The sequence below is a fragment of the Vidua chalybeata genome, chromosome 6 (genome assembly GCF_026979565.1).
Source record: "Vidua chalybeata isolate OUT-0048 chromosome 6, bVidCha1 merged haplotype, whole genome shotgun sequence".
NCBI lineage: Eukaryota > Metazoa > Chordata > Aves > Passeriformes > Viduidae > Vidua > Vidua chalybeata.
In genome coordinates, this window is record NC_071535.1 from 2,398,606 (window position 1) to 2,417,389 (window position 18,784).

Consider the following 18,784-nt stretch of genomic DNA (forward strand, 5'->3'; position numbering starts at 1 on the left):
AGATGTGTTTTGCCACAGGCCTAATGCTCTGGAAAATTAGAGTGCAGGTTTTCATCTTCTCTCCATTCTTCTCTCAAGTGTACTCTGGAATTAATTGAGCTCAGTGTTGGAGTGAAATAATTGCAGAACATGCAGAAAAAGGACTTTTTAGTCCAAAACTCTTTTTGAGGCATTTTGAGTGCACACTTTGCCAAACCATGGCTCGGTTTTGTTGGCTGTTGTAATGGGAAATCTGTCTTGGGTGTCTCCTAGCACGGACGTGATCCATGGTGGCTTTCTCTGGAGAGCAAAATTCACCCCAAATCAACTGCTCAGGGGACAAAATAGTGAAGCATCTTTTGGGAAATCTCTTCCATCTGGAGAAGGTGTTATTGGGAAGGGCCATCAGTAGTCACTAAAATTGCTCCCCTTATTACATGAATAGATGAATATATGAATATAAATTGCTCCAATTCCCACTGAAGTAAAGGAGTCAATAATGCAGAAAGAGGAATAAAATCAGACTAACGAGGGTGCATCAACATCACAGAATCCCAGAATGGTTTGAGTTGGAAGGGACCTTAAATCCCATCCTGTTCCACTCCCTGCCATGGGCAGGACACCTTCCACTATCCCAGCGTGCTCCAAATCCCATCCAGCCTGGCCTTGGACACTTCCAGGGATCCAGGGGCAGCCTCAGCTTCTCTGGGCACCCTGTGCCAGGGCCTGCCCACCCTCCCAGGGAAGGATTTTAATGAGGCCCTCAGGATTCTTGCAGGATTTATTAATTGAGTGTTGTTTTTTCAATTAACATGAGGGAGCAAAAGGAGCCCGGAGAGATGAAGAAATGGGAAAGATCTGGATACTTTTGCTGTAGTGGCTGGGATGGTTCTGGTGTAGGGGGTCCAAACCAACTGTGCTCTAGAGTTCCCAAAAAAAAAAAAACCAAAAAAAAAACCAAAAAAAAAAAAAAAAAAACCAAAAAAAAAAAACAGTGCCAGATTTTGGAGGCATTTTTTTATCCCACTAATTTTACAAAATCTCTGAAAAACATTTCATCTGGACCCACCCAGAGCTGCTTGTGGGACCAGCGCCGAGGTTTTGCTCCTGGCCTCAGCTCCCCGTCCCTTTTGTGCAGCAATTTTTCTTCCCACTGAGGTCACTGCTGAACAGAAAGCGCTGGTTGTTTGGAAGCAGAAAGTTTCCTGTAGAAAAAACATCCAAATGAAACATTTCAGCGCTGGGAAACCTTCCCTCCCACCCGCTCTGGCTTTGCTTGGTCCTCCCCATGGAAAATCCCTCGTGTTGCAAACCCACGGCTCATCCCTGTCCCCCTGCTCTGTCTGGGATGCACAGAGCACAAAGGCACTTCCCACTGCCAAGCACGGGCACGGGGTGTGTTCAGTCACTGATCAGCGTCCTGGGACACCCAGTGAGGTGGTTTTTGATGGAAGTGGAGGTGACCCCTTGATTTTCCTTGCCAGGCTGGAAGCAGGTGCCTGCCACGCTCGGCAGGTGTTACAGAGGGAGTCACAGACATGGGGCTGGAATTGCCACAGCTCAGGCAGCACTGCACTGAAATTGCCCATCCCTGTGGAATATTGCAGGGGAGGCAATTCCCAGCCTGTCTGTTTGCTGGGTGATGAGGAGCACAGACACTGATGTTGGTGACACGGCTCCACTCGGGCTCCAGAGGGGCTGGGGACATTCCAACATGAAATTCCTACGAGACACGCAGAGCTGTGTGCTCCTCACCCTCGGGACACTTTTTCCAGAGCTCCTCTCGGGACACCTCCTCGTTCTGGAGCCCGTTGCAGGTGCACGAGGAGCTGATTTCCCACCTCCACGGCGCTTTGGAGCTGTTCTCCCTGGGCTGCACTCCCAGGTCACTGCCCAGTCTGGCGCAATCCTGAACTGCTCTGGCTCCTTTCCCTGCTGGGACGGTCCCAGTGGGTGGCAGGATTTCTCCTGGGTGTAGATGTTAGGTTGCCATCAAGGACCTCCTGGTTTCCCCTCTCTCCAAATGCCTGAGCTGTGGGCAGGACAAACCTCCAGTGCTCCAGATCAACCCCTGGTGTTCCCAAACCTGAGGAGGCTTTCCTGCCCCACACGTGGGCACTGCTGCTCCACACCCCATTCTCCTGCCTTGCCTCCTTCTCCCTTTCCATGACATCCACAAGAAAGCAAAAGGAGAGACACAATCCCAGAATCCCAGAATGGTTTGGGTTGGAAGGGACCTTAAAGCTCACCTCATCCCACCCCTGCCATGAGCCTGGACACTTTCCACCATCCCAGGTTGCTCCAAACCCCAATCCAACCTGGCCTTGGACACTTCCAGGGATCCAGGGGCAGCCACAGCCTCTCTGGGCACCCTGTGCCAGGGCCTCACCAATTTCTCCTCGATGTTTCTCATCCAGGATGAGCAGTGCATATGTGGGATCCCACCTGGGCCATCCCAAGCAGTGCAGGTTGCTCCTGGTGAGCTCCTGGCAGCATCGGGGCTCTCGGGCTTGGAAGCAGCTCTGGGACAGCAAGGAAAAACACAACACTGATGGTGCTTTCCATGAAGATGGAAGCTTCAATCCCAAAGGGCAGCTCCAGCCCCCAGTGTGGCCCTGCCCAGCCATGGGATGGGGTTTAGTGGTGGATTTAGTTCTAGGTTAACATTGGACTCTGTGATCTTACAGGTGTTTTCTTAACGATTCCATGATTCTATGAAACAAAACTGGGGATCTCATCCTTCCTGAAAATGTTCATCTCCATCCCCTGGCATGTGTCTCTTCTGTGAAATACACACCAGGATCTCACAGGGAAACCTTGAAATCAGACAGAAAATGTAGGGAAAAACTACCTTGGAATGATCTCCTTGATTGCATTTCCATCAGCCTCCCATACCAGCTGCAACACAAAGGACAGGAAAAGTAATAAACTGTTTAAAAAGTCATATTTCAAGTTAACTACCCTTTTCTGATGCTCCAGAACAGCCTGTGCCGGGCTGAGCCAGAATCTTGGAAGAAAAATGAAGGGTTGTTCTTGCTTGGTCTGAACTGGTTCGTTGAGTCATGCTCTTAGTTAATCCCTGGCATCGGCACAGCACAAAATCCTGCTGGAGGGGAAAAACTCACTCAGGGAAAGTTCAGGCCATTCGTGCTGCTCCGAACAGGGCGAGCAGACAAAGCCCTCTTGTTCCACAGGCGGGGGAGAGCAGAGAGGAAGAGGGAGGCGAGGAAGGGCGAGGGATGGTGGGATGGAGCTGGAGAAGAGGCGGATTTGGGATGCCTGCCCACGGCGTGCGGCTCGCCCAGCCCCAGCCAGCCGGGACGCATTTTTCCAATGCTTGAGCTGTGTCAAGAAGAGACATTGCCTGTGCCAGAGGGGTGCACGCCTCGGAGGGGCAGGACAAGCCAAAGCACGGGCTCAGTGGGGTGGGAAGAGCAGGGTTTGGGGAGGAATTTGGGGAGGAATGTCAGGTCACTGGAGAAGAGCCTGCTGGTGGTGTAGAGAGAAAGTGGGATGGGAAGAGCAAGGTTTGGGAAGGAGCATCAGGGCCCTGGAGAAGATATCGTTGATGGCATGGGGAGAAGGTGGGATGGGAAGAGCAGGGTTTGGGAAGGAGCATCAGGGCCCTGGAGAAGATATCATTGATGGCATGGGGAGAAGGTGGGATGGGAAGAGGAGGGTTTGGGGAGGAATATCAAGTCCTTGGAGAAAAGCCCATTGGTGCTGCAGAGAAAAGGTGGGATTGGAAGAGCAGGGTTTGGGAAGGAGCATCAGGGCCCTGGAGAAGAGATCATTGATGGCATGGGGATAAGGTGGGATGGGAAGAGCAGGGTTTGGGGAGGAATGTCAGGTCACTGGAGAAGAGCCTGCTGGTGGTGCAGGAACATCATGCAGGGCCGTGGAGAAGATATCAGGGTGTCATGGGGAGAAGGTGAGATGGGAAGAGGTGCCTGATGCACCAGAGTGGTGGGCAAGCTTTTCCAGGCAGGGAAAGCATTCCCAGGCAGGTTGATGGATGCTCCATTTGTACAGCAGACGCAGGCAGAGTTTGGAATGTCCCTCCAGAACAGGCACAAAGCAATTCCCTCGGCAAGCGCTGCGGTGACACTTTGTGCAAAGCTCCGCTCACCTTGAGAGCCCCTTCCACCCCACCCCATGCCAGGAGAGGTGGTGGGACAGGAATGAAGGACCTTTTTCCACCACACACCTCCAGGCTGAGCCAAGCTCTGGCCCCACAGGAGGTCTCAGCAGGTCGAGGTGTGCCATGTGTGACAGGACACATGGCACAGCTTCAGGCACGCCACCACCTCCTCCTCACCTCCACTGCTGTCATCAAAGGGTGGCAGCCAGGTGAACGCCTCTTGCTCGTGCTGGCTGACTTCCAGGGCTCAATTAGAAATGCAAAACTGGTTAATTAGGGATGCCTCAGAGCTGGCCATCAAGCCAGACGCTGGTGGGTCTCCAGGGAAGATCTCTGAGCTCGTGCTCCGGAGGATCACAGCAGCCATCAGCCAAATGTGATCTAATAAGCAAATAAATAATCTGCAAATCAGCTGCAGCTCTGACAAGTTCCTGCATCTGCAGTGCCCTGGAACTGCTCAGGGCAGTCAGGTTGGGTAATTCCTCCTGCCTCAAAGTCAAGCTGCTGCTTTGCTCCTCTCTGAGGAGCAGACCTGCAAAAGCTGTGGGAGGAAGGGGAATGGCTCTGGGAGCACAGCATCGGGCCAGAGGTTCTCCTGCTCACCCCGTGGAGTGAAATAATTGAATAATTAGTGAATAATTGCTGCCCCTCGGCCCCCTGTGCTCCTGGATAAGGGATGTTAATGCCCAGCTCTCGTTTTCTGTCCAGCATCCCATGGCATGAACACATGGGTGAACTCTTGTCTGGGCAGGGAATATATTAATATTCCATGTATTATTATATTCTGTAGAACATTATCTAGCCCATAAAATCATGTCACCGCACCTTTTATTCTCTTTGCAGCTATATTGTCCCTCTCATCTCAATGTCACCCACCATCTACATCTGCAGCGACTTCCAGCTCAGGCTGGAGACAGAATGAATCATAAAAGTCACTTTGCATTGGCTCACTCCTAGAATATTCCTAACCTTAAATCCTTACCCAGCTTAAAGGGAGGTTTCCACATTTCAAAGGGGTGTTCTTTTTTAATCCCACCACGCTTCCCAGGTAAGCCTTCCCTGGTTGCCTCTGTTGGGAAATGAGGCTGTTGTGCAGCTGCAGGAGCCCAAATTGTGTTCACAATTGAGTTTGGATTAAACAGAGGATAGAGAAAGGAAAAAAAAAAAACAGAGGGGAAACTTTTCTCTTGGAAAATGGAAAATCAACTCCAAGATGAGAGAAGATGACCTTGAGTCCATCAGGGCTGCACAAGGACAGCTTCCCTGTGAGGGTGGGCAGGCCCTGGCACAGGGTGCCCAGAGAAGCTGGGGCTGCCCCTGGATCCCTGGCAGTGCCCAAGGCCAAGTTGGACAGGGCTTGGAACACCCTGGGATAGTGGGAGGTGTCCCTGCCCATGGAAAGGGGGTGGAATGAGATGATTTTTAAGATCCCTCCAACACAACCATTCTGGGATTCTGTGACACGTCACTTAAGGCTCAGATGGTTGAAGTTGTGTACGGTGGAGAACATTACCCTACCAAATAACCCACTTTTGGAGGGTAATCCATCTGCAGAGCCAGCTGGGCGGATGAAATCCACCTGTTAATATGTGGATTTTCTTTAGGTTTGTAATTTAGAGTACAGCAGCAATGCTCTGCTTCATGGAGTGGGGTTTGTTTTTGGAGGACAGCTGCCTCCTGGGATCTTCCTGCCAGTCTTTAATCCTTTAATGTGAGCTTTATGGATATTCTATGGAGCTTAGGTTTTAACAGCAAATTGAGTAGCCCCTCCCTGCCTTTGTTAAGGCAATGTTACACCTGGCTCTGCTGGTGCTGCAGGTAGAATCCATGGTGGGATCCTTTTTCCCTGCCCACCAGAGCTTAATTCTCGTTTGTGCCAACTTTCTTTTGTCGTCAGCTGCTGGCTCTGTTCAACAGTCCAGCTGCACAAATCCACACTAAAAGGGGGAAAGACCATCCAGCATCTCTCACCTGCAGGGAATTGGGTTTCTTGGGCTTTTTGCACAGGTAAAGATGAGATTCTGATGTTCTTCACAGCAAGGAGTGACACAGAGCTGGCTCCTCTGGTTATGTGTCTGCTTTCCTGGGCTTTCCCTGACCTGAAAACTGTATCCTGCTGCATTTCAATGCTTGGTCACCTACGGAGCAAGTCACTGGCAGGCTGTGTTTGCAAGGATTTCCAGGGCTTCAGCTTCCTCCTGCTCTTCCCAGAGTCTGCCCAGCCTGTTCCTTGGCTTTTGGGGCTATTTGTCAGGAAAAAGGGGTTAAAGAGCTCCTGACACCTCTGCCCTTGCACAGGGCCCTTCTCCTTGCCAAGGAGCTGGAGCAGAGCATGGTTGGCTTGGAAAACATTTTGGGTTCTGACTTTTAGAGCAGGGTCAGCGTGAAACAGCCACGATTCCCACAAACTGTGGGACAGGAGACCCTGCTACGGCCACCAGATCCCCCCGGGAGGGTGACAGAGCCACCACCCCAACCGACAGAGCTGTGCAGGGAGATCAGCTGGCCCTGGGAGAAACTCTTGCCGTGGGGTGGCTTAATTATATCCTCACTGGAGCAGCTCAGGGCCCTTTGATGTGGGGACGTGGCGCAGGTATCTCGAGAGGAGGTGTCTCCACAGCAGCCGCCGTCTAGACTCCTGTGCACGGCTGGGAGGGGGTGACTCAGCCCATCTGCATCCCCCCTTCCGAGGTGACTCCGAGTGACAACGGAATGGCAGCCCTGGATGGAAGCCAGCGCGCTCCCAGGAGCCCGTCGGTGCCCCGGGCGTGGGGTGAGCTGCTCCACGCAGGCAGGGCTGGCAGGTTGCTCTGCTTCCTATGGCTGCTCCACGGATGCTTCCACGGGCTCCCAAATCCACTGCATGGGATGTTTTCCCTATATTTCAAGTTATCTGTTTGCATCATGAGAGTTCAAGGCCATGTTAAGTGTTCCAGGCCAGGTTGGAAAGGGCTTGGAGCAACGTGGGGTAGTGGAAGGTGTCCCTGCCCTTGGCAGGAGGGAGAAAGGGATGGTTGTGCGGTCCCTTCCAACACAAACCATCCTGGGATTCCATGGTCTTACGCAATGACCAGCAATACCACCTCAGCACTGGGCACTTGCTCCCCAGTTCCCCAGGCTGGACATGGCCCCACCAGCCAGGGACAAGTCGTGTCCAAATCCCGCACAATTTGGGGTGAAACCATGACTTAATTGGAGCATGTGTGTCACCAAAATAGCTCCTGGCAGGGAGTTGAGCTAATTAGAGTCCATTTAGGGGAAGGAGATGCCTTTCCTGTGGCAGGAGACAGCAGCTTCGTGGGCTCCATTAAAGTCAGGGAGGAAAGCAGGGACGTGGTCATGGATACGGGGGTGCTGCTCGTTAAGAGCCTTCAGGGAAGGAACAACTTGGTTCAATTACCTGGAAATGTAGGAACATTCCCAGGCTCACAGCAGGGACGTGTGAGCTGATGGCACCTCTGCTCTGTAGGGACATCAGCTGTAGGGTCAGCACAGCTCCTCCAGACGTGAGCAGGGGTGAATCCCACCAGCACCGGCGAGTTCCAACACAGGGACATGAAGAAAAATACAAAATAAATTCATACGTTTTGTTCTTTATTCTCCCTGTTAGGCCTTAGATGGTTTTGTGTTTTCCATGACCTGGGAGAGTGGTCCTGCATCCTTGGGCACCTCTGTTTTGGCTTTCCCAGCTCCCTAAACCATCCTCACAGAGAAGAACTTCTTCCCAGTATGCCATCTGTCAATGGGAAGCCATTCCCCCCTTGTCCTGTCCCCCCATCCCTTGTCCCCAGTCCCTCTCCAGCTCTCCTGGAGCCCTTTAGGTCCTGGAAGAGGCTCTCTGGAGCCTTCTCCTCTCCGGGTGAACACCCCCTGGTGTCTCAGCCTTTCCTTTTGGAGAACATGCTTCCCAAATCCAGAAGAGAGGCAACCTGGGGTCCCTCTAAGGCCAGCTCCTGTGCCGGCAGCACCTTCCCTACTCGGTGTTTTTCCCACTTTTGATCTCAAGAGACGAATGGAACCATGTGACAAGCAAATGACACCGTTCCCTCCCAGCCCTACCCGGCCATGGAACCGCTCCCTTCCAGGTCCTGCACCCGTGACCTTTGGGACAATGCCATGTCCAGGGGCTGAGCAGAGATTTCATTCCTCAGTCTCGGTGGGTTGTGAGTCTGGTCTCCCTCAGCCACGTGTCTTCTGCAATCCAACCTTGCAGAAATTCTGGCTTTCCATGGTGGGGAAAGGGCTTCCCTTTCCCCCATCCTGCCTTTGGAAGGTTGGCTGAGCCCAGCTCTGGATTTCTGTCTCCCTCCACTTGCTGCTGCCCCGATAAAGATCCATGTGAAACTTATCTCGCCATCTTTCATTAAAATAAACCAATTAAGCAACGCTGAGGAGCCTCTGATCCAGGCCAGCTCGGTCAGTTGGCGAATCCCTGTTTCCAAAGCATCTTCCCTCTCTGCTTACCCTCACATCAAAGCAAGGCAGGGACCAGCCCCGTCCTTGGAGCAAAGCCTGTCAAGAGATTGGGGAAACAGCTGATTTAATGCCAAGGAAATTAGTAACCAAATCAGTTCTTAGCCAAACGGCTCATCTTCTTGATCTTGGGAAAAGTGGTGTTTAAATTCTCGATCTCATGGTTTTAGACTCAGGAAATGTGATTACACATCTGTCATTATTTTACTCTTCTGTGTTGATGGCTCATATTAAACAAACCACATTCCTGCATTGCTTAGTAATCCCTGCTGTTCCCTTTCCTTGCCGAGGAGACAAGTCCCAGCTTGACATCCCCATCCCTGTTGATCACAGCTCCTCTGTGAACCAACCGGCAGAGCCGTGCTGGCTCCGGCCGCAGGAGCGTTCGCACCTCCGACCTCTTTTCTCCAAATTCCCACAACTTCGCAGCCCCCTTTTCTCCTAAACAGCGTTTGGGTGAGGAGCAGGACATCCACACCCTGCTGAGATCCATGTGTTTCTCGGAAAGGTGGTCCAGACTCCCCTTGTCTTCCACCGAGCAGGTAAGAACATGCGCTTTGGGCTTGGACACCAGTCAAAAAGGGTTGGTCCTTCCAAGCAGAGCACAATTCCCAGGGATCCCGGCGCCTCACCAGCCCAGGAGGACGTGGAGAGCCCCACGGCTCCTGCGGGATGGGCTCCCAGCGGCCACGCAGGAGGAACCTGCCCTGAGAAACGCCACCTCTGCAAGGACACTGAGCTTTTCTCTTGGTGGCTTTATCTTCCAGCTGTGCTGAGACAACCCCGAGCTCGCCATGGAGCTGCTGGAGGAACCTGACTCATAGATGTTCCCAGCACCAGGTAGGAAAACGAGGGCCTGTTCCTGGGGATGGAAGGGAGTGGTGGGGACGTTGGAGATGTGGGGCTGTGGTGTTGACTGAGAGGTGCCTATCCAGGTGCTTCCCATGGCTTGTGAAATCCTTCCCACCTGCTGGAGACTCAGCAGAGGATCTCAGGGAAATCACCTTTGCCTTCTCCTGCTCAGGACATGGTTGGCCAAGCATTGGCAGCCATGCTCCTTTGTGGCCGTGTTTTCCCTTTGTCGAGGCATTTTGGCACAAGGGCTGTGCCAGGAATGGTGAAGATGCCTGGGAATTCTTGTGGAGGACGCTATGGTCTCGGGAAAACCCCGTGCTCCTGTGCGATGCCGTTTGCTTGGATCTTGGATTTTCCCTTGGTTTTATTGGTGTGATTTCCATCTTTTGCCTGTGTCAAACCCCAGATTTGTCCCATCCTGGCCGCTGCCAGAGGTGGAAGGGTTGGAGTGGATGGGATGTGCTCCTTGTCAGCAAACCCACCATGTGTGTGCCTGACTGATTCCCCTGGGAGGAGTGAGGATGGTGTGGCATCGCCCTGTTCTTGTCAAAGATGAATCCATTCGGCTAAAAACAGCTCCTTTTGTTCTCTGCCATGTGACACGGGGAGCTTTCCTCCACCAGCCCCTACAGGACGAGAAGGGAAGGTCCCGGCGAAGTGGGATCGAGGTGCAATGGTGGTGGGAGTGGGAGGGCAAGGCTGGGCGTGGGCAGGGCACCACTCCTTGCTGTGGGAGGCTGGGTGAGCTCCTGGGGGCACCTCTGCTCCCACCCTGCGCCCGGCAGCTGGGAGGGGCCCTGTTCCCTTGGCACAGGGCATCCAGAGCTCCATCTCCCACAGCCACCCACCCGAGGGTGCTTTGGGCAGTGCAGTGGGTGCAGCGCTCTGCCTTCGGGTCCTGCCTGTTGCTTTCCAGCTTCCATGACCTGAGGAATGAGCTGGGATTGCTGAATTCCAAGCTGCCTGTAGCCTTTGGGGTTTTATGTATGTGTATGGCGGGTGTTCCTGGGGTGTTTTTGGCAGGGATCCCCTCTGGATTGCATGGGGTCACACACTCTGGGGACAAGGGCTCAGGAGCACTTTGTGCTTCGTGGCTGATCTTCCTTTATTTGAAATCACCTGCAAGGTTGATGTTGGCACAGATACTGTCAAACTGCTGGAGAGAGTCCAGAGGAGGCCATGAAGGTGCTGCAAGGCTCTGGAGAGAGCTGGGGATGCTCACCTGGAGAGGAGAAGCTCCAGGGAGAGCTGAGAGCCCCTTGCAGGGCCTGGAGGGGCTCCAGGAGGGCTGGAGAGGGACTGGGGACAAGGGATGGAAGGGGCAAGGGCTTCCCACTGCCAGAGGGCAGAGATGGATGGGATATTGGGAAGGAATTCCTGGCTGGGAGGGAAGTGAGGCCCTGGCACAGGGTGCCCAGAGAAGCTGTGGCTGCTCCTGGATCCCTGGAAGTGTCCAAGGTCCAAGGGGTTTGGAGCAGCCTGGGATAGTGGAAGGTGTCCCTGCCATGGCAGGGGGTGGAACAAGGTGGTCTTCAATGCCTCTTCCAACCCAAACCATTCCATGACTCTGTGAAACTCCTCTGGACCTGGTGGAACACGAGACCAGGCTCTCTTGGCAAGCAGAGCAGCTTGGGAGGAGAGTTTGTAGCATTGCTCTTTTTAAACAATTAAGAGCTTCTCCAGCTCATTTCCTTCGACGCCCTCACAGAGCAAATCAGCTTAATTAGCAGTCTAAGTGAATAATTAATTTTCTCACAGGTTTTTTTGATAGCTTCTTTAAAGCAAGAGGGTTCGAGCAGCTCCTGGCACGACCATGGCTCAGCCCTTCAGCTGGTGCCTGCAGACCCCAAGGCCCATTTATTCCCTCACGGGCAGTGGAAATGGCCAAAAAATGGCACAAGAAGGGACCAGTGGCATGGAGAATTTTTCCAAGCAGTTTTCCACCCCCAGCATCCCATGGAGATAGACGCAGCTTATCGATGTCCTAGCAAAGCACTGATGTGTGGCCCTAAAACCTGCTGCCCAGCCAGCTGATGGAGATTTGAGGCTCCAAAGCCATAAAAAATGAGGTTTATTTTCATCTTTGCCTCTGCTTTTAATGACAGGAGGGTCTGCTGTTGTTTAGACCTGAGTGGAGAGACTCTAATTACTACTTTGGTGCCAAGGATGTAAATACGGACTCGGGGAAGCAGCGAGGGTTATTAAAGAGAAAAGACTGTAATTGCTGGGCTCCTCCCTCTCCATCAGATTTTCCTCTCGCTCCGGTTTGGAGAGGACCGGCTGATCCAGTCGGGCTGTCTCTGGCCAGGGGTTGCAGGCTCTGCCTGAGGAAGGGGAACATCCAGCAGCACCCACCCAAGCCAGGACGGAATCGCCCCTATCCAGGCAGAAAATCCTTGTAGAATCCCTGGGTTTTAGCATGGCCACACAGAGATGTTTGTGTTGTGAGGAGCAGGGCAGGCATTTGGGGTGGGTTTTCCCTGGGGAGAACTTTTTGCCACGGAAGAGACTCCCAGCCCAGCTGCAAACAGCCTTTCTCTCTCTCGGATGCAAGCATTCCCATTGCTTTTTTTTTTTTTTTTTTTTTCTTTTAAACTCCTATCTTTGATTTCATTTAATAATGGATGAATTATCAGAAATATGTGCTGGCAGGCAGCCCGGGTTTTGTCAGGAGGCAAACGACTTCAGTAACGCGTCGGTTGAAAATATTTTGAAAAAGAAAAAAGGGAGCGAGAACAAATAAAATAATAATAAAAAAAGAAAGCCAGTCTATGCAAAAGCCTCCGGGGGTGGGAAAAAAAACCTAAGCTGACTGCAGAACTGTTTTTTCTCTCCCTTTTGCTTCATGCCTGTGCTGAGGGTAGGATTGTCTCACTGAACTCATCCCTCCAAGAGCACGCTGTCACTCCTGCGGGGTGGAGGGGAAATATCAGGGCTACGTCCCCTCTGGAGGAGCCTTACCTCCTGGAAAAATTTTGGCACGGCCTCTTGGAAGCGGGGGTGCGGAGATGTGATGCCCTTGACTGCATCTCAGGCCACGCACCCAAATCCCCCGCGCCTCGATGGATCCGTGGCCGTGCCCGTCCCCGGGGCGGCACCGCGGGGAGCGGGCAGTGGGTGCCAAGGGGAACTTTTGCCCCGGGGCTGGAGCGTGTTGGGGTGAAGCAATCGCAGCCAGTCATCGGGCAGGAACGGGGCGAATCCAGGGCGAGCAGGAGCCGGGGGAAGGCAGCACCTCCCCGGCGGCCTGCTCCAACACGCCGGGCCCGCGGCTCCCCACGGCCTCCCCACGGGGCCCGGCTCCTTCCATCCCTTCAAAGCCACCCCAGCACGGGCTGGGCAGGGAACGGAGTGAGGGAAAGAACGAGGAGAAGGATTTGGGGGTGTTGGTGGGTGAGGAGTTCAGAGTGAGGCGCCCATGTGAGCCCAAAATCCAGCTGGGTGCTGGGCTGATCCCACAGCGGGGCCAGCAGGGAAAGGGGGATTCTCCTCCTCTGATCCACGCAGGTGAGACCCCACCTGCAGAGCTGCCTCTGGCGTCTCCAGCATCAGAAAGATGAGGGACTGCTGGGACAAGCCCAGGGAAAGTCATGGGGTTGTTCCAAGGGCTGGAGCCCCTCTGGAGCCAGGCTGGGAGAGCTGGGAATGTTCACCTGGAGAGGAGAAGGCTCCAGGGAGAGCTCAGAGCCCCTTGCAGGGCCTGAAGGGGCTCCAGGAGAGCTGGAGAGGGACTGGGGACAAGGCATGGAGGGAAAAGACGAAGGGCAATGACTTCATTGAGATCAGGCTTAGATGGGATATTGGAAAAGAATTCTTCCCTGAGATGGTGGGGAGGTTCTGGCACAGAGAAGCTGTGGCTGTCCTGGATCGCTGGATCCCTGGAAGTGTCCAAGGCCAGGCTGGACAGGGCTTGGAGCAGCCTGGGACAGTGGAAGATGTCCCAGCCCATGGCAGAAGTGGAATGAGAGATCTTTAAGATGCCTTCCAAGCCAAACCATTCTGGGATTCTATGACTCCACGATCCCTTTGGCCCTCCTGCTGGCTCTGGACATTTCTGATGGCTTTGGGGTTCACGTTTGGGATCCCAACACTGGTGACACCACCACCTCCTCTCACAGCCACAGTTGCTTTGGAACAGTCGAGGGGGATTTCCCACCTGTCCTGATTTTAAGGTGGAAATGGAGAGACAGAGAATTGCATCCTAAAGCCTGACTCCATTTCAGCTGCTTGCTCTAGCTGGCAAATTTAGCTTTGTTTTCCTCTAGAGAGTGATTTCTCCAAAGAAAGCAAGGCCCACATGAAGCAGGTCCCCACAGGATGCTCGGCCCTGGCAGATTTGGGATCAGTCCCTGTGTCCTGGCAGCGTGGCTGAGGCAGGAGATGCTCCTGAGCCAGATTCCATCCCACTCCTCTGCCTGAGTCAGAGTGAGTCAGCCCTCTGGATTGCTCTCCTGCTGCCCCGAGCCAACCCAGCATATTTATTAGTTAATTAGTTTGCATTTCCTCCTCCTCTCTTCCCTTCCCTTCACAGCAAGCCCTCTCCCCGTCTCTCCTGCAAAGCAAACTTTGGGGACCTCCATCCCATAAATATCCCCATCACCCACTCCCAAAAACATCACCCTTCCTGCTGAGAGGCCCAGCTCTTGGTGCCCTGTTGGATTAAGCTCTTTTTTGACTCGAAGATGGGGCAACTGAGAGGCGTTTGAAAAACTTTTATTTTATTTTTAGTTTCCTGTGAAGGGCGAGGCAATACAGATTATATATATATATATATATAATTCACGCTATTACAATCAGAAGCCAGCTATTTCTTAATTACACTGCATTATAGGCATTTCTTGGCCTATCAGCTTATTTCCCTGTCCCCTGTCCATGCAGTGGGTGGCAGGGAGGGGGCCCACGCTGCTCCCAGCAGAAGATCCAGGGTCCATCCCAGCCTTTTCCCTACTAAGGCCCAATTTTAGCCCTAAAATGTAAGGCTTGGAGTTATTTTTCTGGCCATCTTCCCTGGCAGAGGAGCTGCACCCACAGGAAGGGTGCAGGCTGTTATTGTGATGTGCCAATGAGTTATTAGCAGAGGGGGAAGCAGGGAACAGGAGGAATTCTTGCTGCTTTGCAAACTGTCCCCAGGGCTGGTTTTGCTCCGTATCTGTGCTCTTCGTAGACTCCTGGAATCCCAGAATGGTCTGGGTGCGAAGGGATCCCATGGGCAGGGGTGTCACCCACCAGATCAGGATCATCCATCTCTGCTTCCCAGAGTTTTATCCCTCAGGGAAGTGCCTGAGCAGGGTCCCACAGCCTGGCTGAGCCCTACACAGCTTTGTCCTCACCAAGAAAAGCTGGAATTTAGCTAGAAACCTGGGATTTAACTGAAATCCTGATAAAAACCAGGGCTGGCTAAAAAAAACCTACAATTGCTCCGGCTGCTGGAGGAGAGAGTCTGTCCCCCACTGGGAAAGGGATGGGAATGGATACAGGAATGAAGGTGGAAATGGAGATGGGAAAAGGAATAGGGATTGGGGATAGGAACAGAGATGGGAAAAGGAATAGGGACTGGGGATAGGAACAGGTATAGGGATCAGGTTAGGGATGGGAAAAGGAATAGGGATGGAAATGGGAATGAGGATAGGGATGGGAATATGGACAGGGACAAACATAATGATGGGGATGAGCGTGGAGAAGGGGATGGGAATAGTGACAGAAATGGGGATGAAAATGGTGGCAGGAATGGGGATGGGAACAAGGATAAGGATGGGAACAAGGATAAGGATGGGAACAGGAACAAGCATGGGGATGGGAACAAGGATAAGGATGGGGATAGGAATGGGGACAGGAACAAGCATAGGAACAGGTGTAGGGATTGGGATAGAGATGGGAAAAGGAATAGGGATGGAAATGGGAATGAATATAGGGATGGGAATATGGACAGGGACAAATATGGTGACAGAAATGGGGATGAAAACGGTGACAGGAATGGGAACAAGGATGAGGATGGGAACAAGAATAAGGATGGGAACAGGAACAAATATAGGGATGGGAACAGGAATGGGGACAGGAACAAGCGTAGGAATGGGAATCTGATGGGAACGGGGACAAAGATGGGGATGGAGGGAGGGAAGGCACAGAAAGGGAAAGGGAGCAGCCTCGATCCTGCCGGCTCAGCCAGCCCAGGTAATGAGCAGCTCCCCTGCCCTCAGCTGCCCTGCCTGGGTGGGGAGGGTTTTTCCAGCACTGAGGGTTTGCAAGTGAGGCACCAGAGAGCAGACGGGGAGGAGCAGGTAATTTTTATCCCCATGAACTCAGCGCTGGCATTTCACTTGGAAAACCCATGGATTATCCTGCTATTTCCTTGCATCCTTTGTTCTTCCTCATCCTGTTTCTCACAAGAGATGGGAGACCTGGAGGAGCTGGGCAGTGTTGGGTTTGATAGGAATCAGGTCCAGCTCTATCTCATCTCTGCTGGAGAAAAAAAAAAAAAACAAACCCTCATTTTCTTTGGCTTTGCTGATTAAAGTTTAATTACCTTGAATGCAAATGATTCATCAAAGGAACACAGATTATTTTTTTTTTTTTCTGAGAGGTTCATGTGCAGCCTGGGAAGGAAAGTGTTTATTGAGGTGTTCTCTGAGCAGGGTCTGCTCAGTGTCAGGAAAAGCTTTGGGGCACAAACAGGGAAAAAATTACTTTTGCTCTGTTCCCAACTCGCTTTCCCTTCGCTGAAAGATCTCCCTGAGCACTTGACAGCATCACACAGCCCATTGCACAAGTGACTTATATTTTCCTGCTCTCCAGGTCTGCAAACCTATCTCTGGGAATTGCCCAGATGGGGGAAAAATGAGGCCTTTGCTGGTTTTCCATGTTCTCTGTGTGAGTTCATACTCTGGGAGATCTGATTGCAAAACCAGTCCTGGAGTCAGGGAGACAGAATTCCAGGCAGGTGTTCTCACTGCACTTGGGGAGCCTCTTCTTTTCTTTTGGGGTGTGTAATTCCTTTATCTTGCTTATCTTTTCTAGAGATGCCTCTGTAAGCCCAGAGCAAGACTTGCTGGGCAGCCAGCAGAGTTAGCAGGGCTGACAGGAACTATCTGATCCCCAAAAATTAAAGGGAATGACAGTGTGGGAACACAGCTTGGAGTGTGAGAAGCTTGTGCTATGAAAAAATCACCTCAGCTTTGTATCCTGATGGATTTAAAGCATGTAAATGACTCAGGAGGGGTTGCCACCACCATGGCTTTTATTCACAATCCCAAGGGAGCTGATCCTGCTGGGATGGGGCTATGGAGAGGAAATTCCCTCTGTACAATTTCCCCCCATGAAAGCCCCTGGAAATAGAAAACAAAATGATGCTGTGTTTCTTGCCCTTCCCAAAAATAACCCCAAATCCTCTGGAACACCGTGGGTGGAGCCTGTGCTGCTTATCCAGCTTCTCCCCAGTCTCCTGCAGATGCTTGCAGGAATGAGGTGCTCAGGGCAGCCAAATTCCCCCCCAAAAAAACCCCAACCTGGGGAATGGGGCCCATGGATGCTGCAGCTCAAGGATGCTGGAGAGCCTCGGGGTGAGGGGCAGCCATCCCCCCAGGAATCAGACATTCCCAAGAGCAGATGAAAGGGATTGGGGCTGGCTGCCTGCCCATGGAAAATCCCAGCTCGATCTTCTCACCTGGAGCTGTTTGCAGACTCTTCTCCCCCATTAGCATAAGCAAAGCTGCCTCCACGCCATGCTGCCTTCGATCCCGCTCAGCTGCCGCTCCTGTTGGGATTTGAGGCTGTTTTTAATGTCATTCCCTCCTCCCCCCGTGGCACCTGGAGCAGGACCAGCCTGGCACTTCCCAGTGGCCTTTCATCAGCTGGGCACCAGCAGCCCCAGCCCTGCCCCGCAGCCATGGTGCCCATCCCATGGGTCAGCCAGGGAAATTCCCAGCCAGCATTCCCTGGGCTGGCCACTCCTGCTGGGTGCTTCTTGGAACCCTGAGAATTGCTGAGAATTTCAGACTTTCTGTGCTGACAGAGTCTGACCCCCAAGAGAACTCTGCATTGACCTGAGGCTGTGGAGAAGCTTCCAAAATGGAATGACAGAACTGGGATTGTGGGGGTGGAGTTTGAATAGAAGTGTGTGATATCACAGGGTGGAAAACTCAGAGTTTAAGGTTTTAGAATACAGGAATAGAGACAAAGCAAGATGGAGGTTTTAGGGTGGAGGCTGCTCCTTCTTCTCCTCCTTCTCCATGGGTTTGGGTGGTTTTGTGTAATTGGATAAAAAAGTCCTCATTGCGGGCACGGGTGGTTGGTGATTGGGTTAAAAGTGAAAATAATTGAGGTGTCATTTCTGAATTGGGCAGTTTATCCTTAAAAGGCCTTGTAGAGAGAGAGATGGGGCTCCATTTTTAGTTTGTTGGAGTGAAGTGCTGCAGAACTCAGGGTTTGTGAGACTGTGACAGAGATAAGAACCAACAAACATCTGAGCCCCAACAAGAAATTCCATCTCACACATCTAATCCCGACCCTGGCAACAAAAGAAGCAAAGAATCCGCAGGTGCTGTGGGAATGATCCTTTTGCACCCCTAAACATCCACTCTTCCAGCTCACAGAAAACAAACAAAAAAAAAAACCACCATTGTCCAAGCCTCCAAACACTGCTGCACTTTGCAAACCTGAAGGCGTCAAAATAATCGATCTGCAGGTGTTTAGGACCCATTTGCATCATGCAAAGATATTATTAATTGCCAATTAGTAGTCAAACAGCACTAATGGCACCTGGTACAGGGAGGGAACATGCAGCTGGGCTTCTGCAACTGGAAAAACACCCAGCCCTGTGTAATTAAATGTCTTCTCCAGGCTCGCCCCACCCGGCTGGCCTGGGCACTTGCGTGGGGAGCTTCCCACGCCGCTGGCATGGGGCAGCTCCAGGGTGGGATTCTGCTGGTCCCACAGATGTGTTGTCCTTTCCTGGGATGGCTGGGGAGAAAAGGATCTCTCCACGGCGTGTGGAAGGAGCAGCACAATCCCAGGAGCTGGTAGGAGCAAGCCTTGCACGGGGTAACTGGGGTGTCTGAGGGATGAGATGTGGATTAGGCTCAGGTTTAGGCTGGGTGTGAAGCCCAGCTTAAGGGAGGGCAGGCCTGGTGTTCTTCATGTAACAGCTTGAGATGCAGCCCTGGCATAAACACAGCCATGGGAATGGGAGAAATCCAAGCTGGCTCTGCAGGTAGGGTTGTTTGCTGAGCTTGGAGGTGGAGGAATGGAAAAGGCTTTTTGTGCCTCGGAAACTGTTCTGATTGTGCCTAAAAAACAGAGATTTATACTGGGAAAAAGAAACTGGGAGTGTTACTTCTCTGC

General features: G+C 52.4%; 1 protein-coding gene across 1 annotated transcript in view; it reads left to right on the forward strand.

Annotated features, from left to right (window-relative positions):
- Window positions 1-9,287: 9,287 nt before the first annotated feature.
- FRMD6 (FERM domain containing 6) overlaps window positions 9,288-18,784 on the forward strand; it is a 40,968-nt gene continuing 31,471 nt past the window's right edge. The window contains exon 1 of the mRNA XM_053946112.1: window positions 9,288-9,433. The gene's annotated coding sequence lies outside the window, so the exon portion shown is untranslated. The remainder of the gene's footprint in view (window positions 9,434-18,784) is intronic.